At 39.4% G+C, this 10,477-nt stretch overlaps 1 pseudogene; it reads right to left on the reverse strand.

Annotated features, from left to right (window-relative positions):
* Positions 1 to 7,805: 7,805 nt before the first annotated feature.
* LOC132654797 (small ribosomal subunit protein uS4-like) lies at positions 7,806 to 8,425 on the reverse strand (annotated as a pseudogene).
* Between the last annotated feature and the right edge of the window lie 2,052 nt (positions 8,426 to 10,477).

The following is a 10,477-nucleotide window of genomic DNA, read 5'->3' on the forward strand; positions in this document are numbered from 1 at the left end:
AATACTCATGTGAACTTCATTTATGCCTCAAGATTTCCTCCCATATACTCAGGCAGGAGTTGTGTTTTTGGGAAGCAAATAAGTTTTTACAAGAAAACAATGTTCCTAGATTCAGGACTGACATGAGATGACTGGAGAAGTCTCTGAGAGATAGTTGGCTTAGATTCACTTCAGGTGGGAAGTTGCTCCCACAAGGCTGGTGAGGTCACTGCACCATTCCACAGGTTGAGGCTGAAAATGGGGATGAGCTGATCAGCAAGCTTCCCTTGCTTCCTGCTTCCTGATTTTGGACGCCATGGGGCCAGCTGCCTAGAGCTCCTGCCAACATTTCTTCCCCACCGTGATGGCCAATACCTTGAAATATAAACCCTCAAAAATTCTTGTTCTTGTTAGGTACTTGTAGCAGAGAGAAAAAGTAAATAACATTGCTTTAAGTGTCAATGGATGGGACAGTGGAATCTGAATGATTAATAAGCTAAAATCAGAAAGCAAAGCAAAGCATTTACTAGAGAAGGTGTGAAGCCGGGGTGCCTTTTCTTGGACAGAAAACAAAGAAGGAGGTGTTTTACTTACGTATGTCTGTAAGGTAGTGTGTGCATGTGGGTACACATTTTTTTTTTACCCCAAAAAACACTGAAAGAAAGTCTCTGACCTTGAGCCAAGGTGACATTTGGCAGAAGTCTCCAGGACAATTTCAGATCAGAAGGCACAAAAGGTCAACAGAATTTTTTTTTTTTCGTTCTTGAAACAGTGTTTCTCTGTGTTGCCTTTGCTGACCAGGACTTGCTTCATATACTAGGGTGGACTCAAACTCACAGAGATCGTCCTGTGTATTCCTCCCTGAGTACCGGGATCAAAGGCATTTGCCCCCACGTCCGGCTACTACTCTGTTTCTGTCAGGAAAGTGTAACAGGAAACATCAGCACCCAAAATCCTATGCTTCCTTTTATCCTTGATCATGCGAAAAGTGAAGCCTGTTTTGCCATAGACAGAATTGAATCACAACTTGAATCAAATTTTGAGCAGTCTCTTGCTTCTCTGGGGTCCAATAATAGCAATTCTGCTTCTTTCCTCAGGAAAGTGGAGTCAGGCATCTCACAGGCTTTCCTGGAAGAGCTCACCTGCCCCATCTGCTTGGGCTGCCTATCAGACCTAATCACCATAAGCTGTGGACACAGCTCCTGTTGGGCCTGCCTCTGCTTTTTCTGGGAAGACCAGCAAGTTCCTGTCCACTGTCCCACGTGTAGGCATCCATCCAGGCAGAAGGACTTCAGAACCAATGTTGTTCTGAAGAAGCTGGTGTCCATTGCCAGACAGGACAGCCTCATGAAGTACCTGAGCTCTGAGGAGCACAAGTGTGTGACCCACAAGGAGGCAAAGAGGATCTTTTGTGAGGAAAACAGGGTCCTCCTCTGTCAACTGTGCTCTGACTCTCAGGAGCACAAGGGTCACAGGCACTGTCCCACTGAAGCAGCTGCTGAGGGGCAAATGGTAAGTGATGGTTCTGAGAGAATATGACAGCTGGAGAGAGGGAGCTTAGCAGAGCACAGGAAGATGCCTGTCCTGATTATGAGGAAGCCTTTCTGTTTTAAGTGGTGGCAAATTTTAAACATGTAATGGAGAGAGAGTGACTATGATTATATAAATATTTTTTAGAAACCCATAAGTGTAAAGATAATATCTAGTTTTATATTTCCTCATGTCCAGGTCCCTGGAAAGTGACTAAGTTCATATCTTTCTAAACTGTCCATGACTGGAGAAAATGAGAAAAAAAAAACATTGGAATTAACTAGAGAGAAGGATCTGGGAATCCCAACCAGATGCATGTTACCCAGTGAGGCTTATAAATGACTTAACAAAGGGTTATGCTGTATTTTTTATTTCTATTGCCAGAAATCTAAAATTCATTGTCAACAAAAGAAAAAATGAAGGACACTGTGATCCTTCTACTCTCCCTAAAGTAAAGTGTTCATTGCCTAAGAGTCCATCAGTACTATTTATTTACCTAAAGTGGACATTTTTTGTTTTTTACAGGAGAGATTTCTGAATCAGATGGCATCTTTATAGAAGAAGATCCAAGAAAATCAAGAGAATCTAAAGGCAGCGAATAGAATGACAACTCAGTGGTTGGTGGTATGAAATTGATGCTGAAAATCAGCTTGAAAATAGATTGAGGCAGCTCTTTTGCAAACCTGCTCATTCACAAGTTGAGAATAAGGCATGGACATTGATACTAGGAAAACCTTTTCTGCAGGCCTCTAATTCTGAGCGTAAAATAAAATTCTCCACTCAGAGAGCATGGCCAGGCTATGGTAGAGAATGTTGAGACTAATGAGTGACTTCCTGTCAGTTTAGCACAGTATGTTTGACTTTATGGCTATATCATGATATTTAATTACTACGTGCAGAATGTCATATTTGTTTGAACATATGAATTATCAAATAATCTTTTCAATTGGCTCAAGATCTCATTAAATTGATGAAAATACTTAGAGAAAATGATGGGTTTGTTTCATTGTGCCATTAACATAGAAAAATGAATGAAATAAAATAATTTCCATTTCTGAAAAGTGGGCACAGTAAATCAGTGTGTACACCACAGTGACAGAATCGACCAGTCGAATTTAAGCTTAGATGGAATCAGTTGAGATGATAAAATATTCTGGGCTTTTTCTTCAGGACTATGTGACTCTTCAGAAAGAAATGATCAGGATAGAATATAGGAAACTACATCCAATTCATTATGAAGAAGAAAAGCAGCATATAGAGTATATGGAAAATGAAGGCCAGACTATGTTAGAGAAACTGAGGAAAAGTGAAGCCTTGATGGTCCAAAAGAGGAGTCAACTAATAGCAATGTATCGGGAGCTGATGACAATATTCCAGCAGCCATATGTGGTGCTGCTCCAGGGGAGCATGGAGGAGTGCATGAAAGGGCTTTGTTATCTGAGGCCCCCACTCTGACTGTTACATCTAAGATAGCTGTCCACATTCCCTGCACTTATTGTCAGCGGATATTAGGGATAATCTGGAGACACTATGTTCTGTTATAACCTTAAAAGAGCAAGCTTTTGACACTGTGTCTGTGGATTTCCCCATTGAATATCTCTTCATTTTTTTCTTTTGTAGCTTGCTTCTCTAAAATCCCAAATGCAGTTATTCCTGTTACAAAACATTCATTATTTTTTGCCTCAACTTGAAAATTATGTATAGTTTTAAAGAAATTTATAGTTAATGTCTTCTCTTTACAAAATGTATTTTTCTGTGTTCTTTGGAAGGTGAAACATTGATGTATGGACTTCTTTGGTGGTGAATGATTGCCTGAAACTCACAGTAATCCTGAGGTCTCAAAACCCCAAATTCTGGAATTATAGGCATGAGGTGTCATTCAGGGGTGACTTTGCAGTTTGAAATTATTCTTAGTAAAATCATGCCTGTGCTTTGTGGACAGGCTCAAGGAAAGTCCCACATGTAGACATCTGTGGGTTGTAAAACAATGTACAATCACTATGCATGTTCTTCTCCAATATTGCGCTCACTGTCTGATTTCATCAAGAATTCTCTTCTGCTCATTTGCTTGGTTGGTATTATCTTAAGACATGAAAATAAATTTGAAAGATCAATAAGTGTGATGATGACTAACATTTATATGAACTTCATACAAAAACATTGTAAGCCATTTCTTCATGAGTCTAAACTATTCTTGTTGTTTTTGCAGGACTTGGAAGACATGTTCAGAAGGTGAGTACAATCATCAGTGCAAGCCAGGATCCTTGAACTAGGCTATAAAATTGATCAAGCTGCCTTAACAAACTAAAAATATCCTTTAGAAATGAATAATACTCAATTGCTTGTGTATGATGTTTGAGATTGGTTTCATGTATATGACATCTGTTCTTTACCAGAAAGTGCCTTTACTTACTACATAATAGTAAAGCAGTAATGCAAAAGGACTTGGTGATAAAATATCTACTTTTGAAATCATAAATCTTGAGGCCCATCAGCAGCATTTTCTTGTAGTAGAAGAAGTAGCAGGACACATGGACAAACAAATTGGTAGCAGGAAGGGCTTGTGTGGGAAGGGATTTAACTCCTGAGTCCCTGTGTGAACTTGGGGTGAGCATTTCTCCTAATCACTGTAATGGTTTCTTTAGCACCCGGCAGATCAAGGTCTTCTTGTCCTTGCAGGAGTGAGTCAGTGCAGCTTTGCATGCCCCAGCCTATGAAACCAGAGCTCAGTGCCTTGCCCATCACTGGACTGATTGAGAGGTGCAAGTGCTTCCAAGGTGAGTGTCAGCACTGCTGAAAAGGCCAGAGGTGCACTTCAACAATGAGATAAGCTTACCACAACCTGTTTTTTTTTAATCTCCACTGAAAGATGTGTCATTTCTAATCATGTTTATTCACATGGTTATTTAAAAATATACATGAACATGAATATATTGTTGTATGTGATCCAGGATGAAAATATAGTATCAGTTTTTTCTTGTGACATAAGGAATGATAAATTAATTCATTATAATCTAATTCATGTTAAATAAACCCAGTGATGAAAATATTTGACTGCCTTTCCTTAAACATTTTAGCTGTAGAATTTATAAAGTACCTTCACTTCTTAGATTAGAAATATACAAATTATAGTGTTATACACTTGTAATCCCAACAATATAATATCAAGACATGAGGATTACCCATGAGTTTGAGGCTAGCCTGGTTGATATGCTGAGTGACAGGCCAGTCAAAAATATATATCAAGACTGTATCAAAAAGAACTAAATAAATAAACATAAAATAACTATATACCCAAGGGTATATATCATGAACAATAAAAATAAAACCAATTTGTAGGACATGAGACAGTGTCTAAATTTCCCTGTTACATCTAAATGTGAATTATACCCTCACAGGGAAAGAGTATCAGAGAAGCCAATTGGATAAAGGCAGACAGTTACAACCAGCAAAACACTTTTAATGCATACTTAGCTTCTCCTTGAGTATAAACATGAGTGCTTACATGCAAATAAAGATATGATTATCATCGCCTCTCTCTTAGAAATGAGTTTTGATGGAGGCCCATGAGGACAGCCTTCATTCTAGACCTTGAAGCAATGCACACATCTTCCTTTTGCCAGGTGTAATTAAAAGTCACCTGACAGAAGTAGGATGAAGCTCCCTTCTCTTTGTTTTATCAGGATCCCATTTTGTTGCTTGTGGAATTTCTTGTCTTTAAAGTGCTTGAGCCACCTTTAACCTTCTAGCCTTAGATGTCTCTCTTATAGCTTGGGCAATCTCCAGGTACCTCTCTCATCTGAGAAATTAAAATGCTCATTTTAATTAAAATGTTGCCTCTTTCCACAGTGTATATTTCATTTGGAAAAGCAATCTTAGCCCCTGACAGTATGACCCCATTTGATGTTGTGAGAAGATTCAACTTTAGCTTTCACCATCAGGAGACATCTGTGAAATCATCTCAACACTATTTTGCTTCCAGGGGATCACAAAGCTTCACCTCTAGGAAATATTACTGGGAGCTGAATTTAACCAAGTCTTTGGAATGGGCTCTAGGAGTCTTTCAGGATGACAGTCAACAGAATGAACCTGAGGGTGTATTCCTCCTTGTTTGTGTGAAGCAGGGTAACCAGTATAGTCTGCTCACCACCTGCCCAGAATTTCAACACTATATAGAGATGCCAATGGGCTGGGTTGGTATGCTTTGTCCCTTCCCATTCTCATCCCCTGTCTTAGGGTCTTGTTAGACTGACCTGCAGGCTGGGTTAGTAGGGGAGGAAGCTCCTCTTTTCTGGGGGAAAAGGAAGACTGGAGGGGGGAAGGAGCAGAAGTTGAGGGTTGAGTGAGAGGGGAGACTGCACTCTTAAGAGATGTAAAGTAAAAATCTCAAATAATAAAAAAGTAAGAAAGAGAATGGCATATTTCTGAGTTAAAACACCTTCATTTCAAACCTCTGAAGCTTTTATATTTTTCACTGCAGTAAGTCACCTCCTTCTTTGGTTGTCTCTCCAAGAAAATGCAACCTTACTTCACGCCTTCCCTAGTAAGTGCTTTGCTTTCATATTTGATTTTAGCATCCTAGTAATGCAGATCTCAGTGTTTCACTTCTTGTAAAAGTATGTTTTATTTGCCTGGTTCAGTTAATTGTCTGGGAGGCATACTGCCTCTTCTGCTAGCCTAGGCTTATTGCTGGAAGCTTCTAATCTCCATACACTCTAACCTAGGCCTGGGATTTCTTCAGCCTCTGAGACTTACTGCTTAATATGATCACCCATTCTTGTTCTTACTGAGCTTTGGTCTGGCTGTTTTAACTCTGATGTTTTAACTCAAATTCCTCTCCCAGCTAACTTATTCAATCTGGCTTTTCTTTAGGCCTCTGAATTAATTAGCTTAGCCTCCAACTAACTCCAGCAATCTGCTGTAATTTCCTGGCTCCATCTCACTCTCTGGCTCCTTCAGGCTTTACCTGACTTCTCTCTCCACAAACAGTCTCTCTATTACTATCCCAGTAAAACTGCCTCTTATCACTTTGTATTGCCACCTAAGATGCCCCTCTTTCCTCTCTCTTCTCATGAGACTGGGAGTATCCTATTCTGTCAAATCTTCAGTTATTTGTCATCTTTTCTGCCACTCAAGTGGACATAAATTCCAAGCATGGGTGCTTCCTTCTGCAACCAAATTTTATCTTCATTGTTTGGGATTAAAGGAACGTATCCCCACACCTGGATCTAAGCTTTTCTTTTCCTGAAACTGGTTCTGTACCAGACTGGCCTTGACCTCTGATCTGCTTGCCTCTGTCTCCTGAATTAAAAGTGTGTGTGTATTCCAGCTGGATCACAGAGATTTAGAAGATCTTTGGATCTCATCTCTTACCAGAACAGCCATGTTCTAAAGTAACATTCCTCTACAACCTCTTGACACTTGAAGACCATATTAGTTACTTTCCTTTTTCCTGATTAATTTTACATGAACAAGAACTTCTTGGGGCTCACAATTCAAGGATATTGTCCATCAAGGTGGGAAAAAATGGTGGCAGGATCCCAAGGCAGCTGTTTTAATGGCATCCCCAAAGCATTAGGAAGCAGGAACTCTAGGAAAGCTTCCTGCTCAGCTCCTTTTTTCCTTTTCTTCATTTTGAGACTCCAATCCATAGAAGGGATAAATAAATCTTATTACCATTTAGGGTGGCTCTTTCCAACTAAAGTGAATGGAATGGCACTAATTCTTCACAGACTTGTCCAGAGGTTTCTATGTCTATCTAAATTCCATCATGATGAACAGTAGGGGAACCCTCCTGTGTTATGGGAGGAAACCTTGAGTCATAAGGGAAGCTCCCATGATTGTACAAGACTTGGCTATCCAACCAACAGGTGCCCATCTCTTTAAATATCTACACTAAAACTCATTTTGATTTGATTGAGGCAAATTTTGTCCAGACAACTTAAACTTTCAGTGTTTGACAAAGTTGCATTTAATTGGCTTTAGCTGGTGGTCCTGTGTTCCTCAAATACCAATACTCATACTCATTGTCACTGTTAAGAAAAGAGTTTGTGAGTACAATATGATGCTCACTCCTCTTTTGTTTTTTTTTTTTTTTTTGTACATTAGACCCTCCAATCTAAAATAATTTGGAAGAACATTAAAATAACAAAAATTGAACACAGAGTTGAAAAACTTTATCAAATTTTTACAAGCTCGTACACTTGCAAGAGACTTCTTAGAACAAAACACTTCTCACAGAGCAAACCCAAGTGCATATTAGAGGAAGATTTTTTCCAATTATCAATTCTGTTTTATTAGTCAACTGGAAACCTACATGTAGTCCTCAAGTCCAGGAAGTTATTGATATAATCCTCTTCCTCATCTTCACCACCTCCAGCACCACCCTGGCCTTTCTTGGCATTCTTCCTCTTCTCTCAGCCTGGATGAGAAAGGAGGAGATGTCCATGTGCTTCTGGGAGTCCAGATGGACAATGAAGCACAGAATGTTCACCACCTTATTGCAGATCCAGATAGATGCTTGGAGATCAGTATACAGGCATGGTGAATGGATTTGGCCAGGTCAAACTTAAAGACCTCATTCTGCAGCTGCCTGTCCAAGAAATCCTCAGCCTTCAGGCATAGGGTATAATCCAGCTTCATCTTTCCCTCATTCAGCACTCCAATTTGAACAAGTTGCCTCAGTAGAACATTGCCTTCAAAAAGATGCTCTAGGGGTCCCTTTTGTCCAGTGTCAACAATTCCCAGGCAGCCTTGCGAATCTTGTCCAATGTAAACTTGACCCACTACACCTCTTGTTTGTTGTGGAGCTCGTACTCTCTGATCAACATCAATTCTTGTTTGAGAATGATTTCTCAAAGGGTCTTTGTGGGGTCACATAGTTTTTGTGGCAAACCCAAATTATGGTAACCAGCATGCTGACTTCTCTAGGCCTGCTGATTCTATGAACTGATGCCTGGGAGAAAGAGAGGTGCAGGGAGATTTTAAAGATGAGGAACACACACATGTGTGCATGCACACACAAATTCTATCCTAGTTGGCAACTGCAGCATAAAACAAGAAATCAATTTAACAGGAACCAAGAATATGCAGATACAGTTAGCTGGGGTGTTTCTACCCTGAGTTTTCAGAACAGTGTTGGGTGCTTCCCCTCAAGACTTTTCACAGCAGAGAGTAGAAACCCAGGGTAGGATTATGCTACTGTAAATGCTTATTCACCATCATTGACCACCACCAACATGCATGCCATAGTAAGTGAGACCACCTGGACTTAGAACTAGCTATTATGCTTATTTCTCTACCTGAGAAAAGAACGGTAAAGACAGAGGAAAGAACAGCACAGGGTGACAACAGTCATTACATCCTAAAATTCCCAGTTGTCTTGTCAAGCAATGCACAGATCATCCAGCTGGACAAGACTCTCTTGGATTAACAACTATTGGAAAAGAAGACCACTGATGTATCTCAAAATAATTCTCGAATTTTTTTCTTGTAAATCTCCCGTACACCTAACTGGCTAAATTTCCAGTCTCTTGTGTCTGTTCAAATTGTTAAAGTGTAACCTGGGCCTAGGATCTGAAAGAGAGTCAAGAATGACAAAATATTTGAATATATACCCATAGGATCTATATGAGCTACTACCTCTCATAAGACAAGATTCTCTTTACAACAAATGGAAACCATCACTGCAAATCACATCTTGTTACAAGGGAAAAAGTCTACAGATCATGGTGATCCCAACCCCAACAGATATCTATATCCCATAGCTACAGCCTCAGTGGTTCCGCAAATAGTGCGGATGGTGGGGCAAAGAGATTCTGAGAGGCAAAATACAAGGAAGTGTGATGTGAAACAGCCTGTCTTAAAACAATTGCATAAACAAGAACAAAATAATGAATGTGTTGATGTAGAAGGGAGAATTTTGGAAGGGACTCACTACTAGACCTAGAAATTAGCCTCTCTCAGGAATGAGCTTTCTAAATGATCATCCAATACAAAGTGATCAGCACTTGGGATGGTTATTCTTGCTTATCAACTTGATTACATCTACAATTAACTAAAATGCAAGAGCCTTGGAAATTTATATATATATATATATATATATATATATATATATATATATGAGGTTTAATAATTGGAAGCAGGGAGACCCACCTAAATATAGATCAATTACAGTCTGAGGTTCCACCCTAAAACTTTGCCACACCTTTGTTTAAACAAACCACATCATCTCTCCCCTACCTCCCCCCTACCTCCCCCGCCCGCGCCACCTGAGGATTCTCTAAGGCAGAAGCTAAATGGTTTCTAGTAACCTGTTCAACTAGGGTTGAGACGTTTGTTCCAGGATTTGGCTATCACTCTAGGTGAAAAGTAATTTACTAAGGGAATGGGAGGTTCTCCACCACCTGGTCTGCCATAAGGAATTTCTGTTACATCATTGATTTTAATCCAGTTACCAGAAGAAGCTACAGCATCAATGACAGTGCACAGCCTGACTTTCATCCATGGAATTCTTGAAGTCCTTATATGAACCACATTTCTACCTACAGGAGTCAAATAAATTTTACATACATAAAAAATCTTCATCAGATGACAAATCCATTGTCATATTCGAGGATTTAATGGATTATTTACATGTAATTTTAACGTCTTTCTCATCATTAGTATACACTTGTTGGTATCTGTCTCAACATACTCATATGGTTCCTTGGGCTCTCTAAATACTAAGCATATCTCAATGTAAAAAACTGGCAAGTAACATAAAAGAGTCCTAAACACTCTTTTCCTGCTAGTCCTCTTTTGATCTCATAATTTTTGAAACAACATTAATTTAGCATTGATTTGATTAACTATAAAAGTAAACAAAACAGTAGATTGCAAGTCTGGTAAAAACAAACAAAAAACCTAGTAATGCTTATTTACAAAAACATAGAAGAGACACTCAAGGAATATCACAGCTGGACAGACT

Source organism: Meriones unguiculatus, chromosome 6 (assembly GCF_030254825.1).
Source record: "Meriones unguiculatus strain TT.TT164.6M chromosome 6, Bangor_MerUng_6.1, whole genome shotgun sequence".
Taxonomy (NCBI): domain Eukaryota; kingdom Metazoa; phylum Chordata; class Mammalia; order Rodentia; family Muridae; genus Meriones; species Meriones unguiculatus.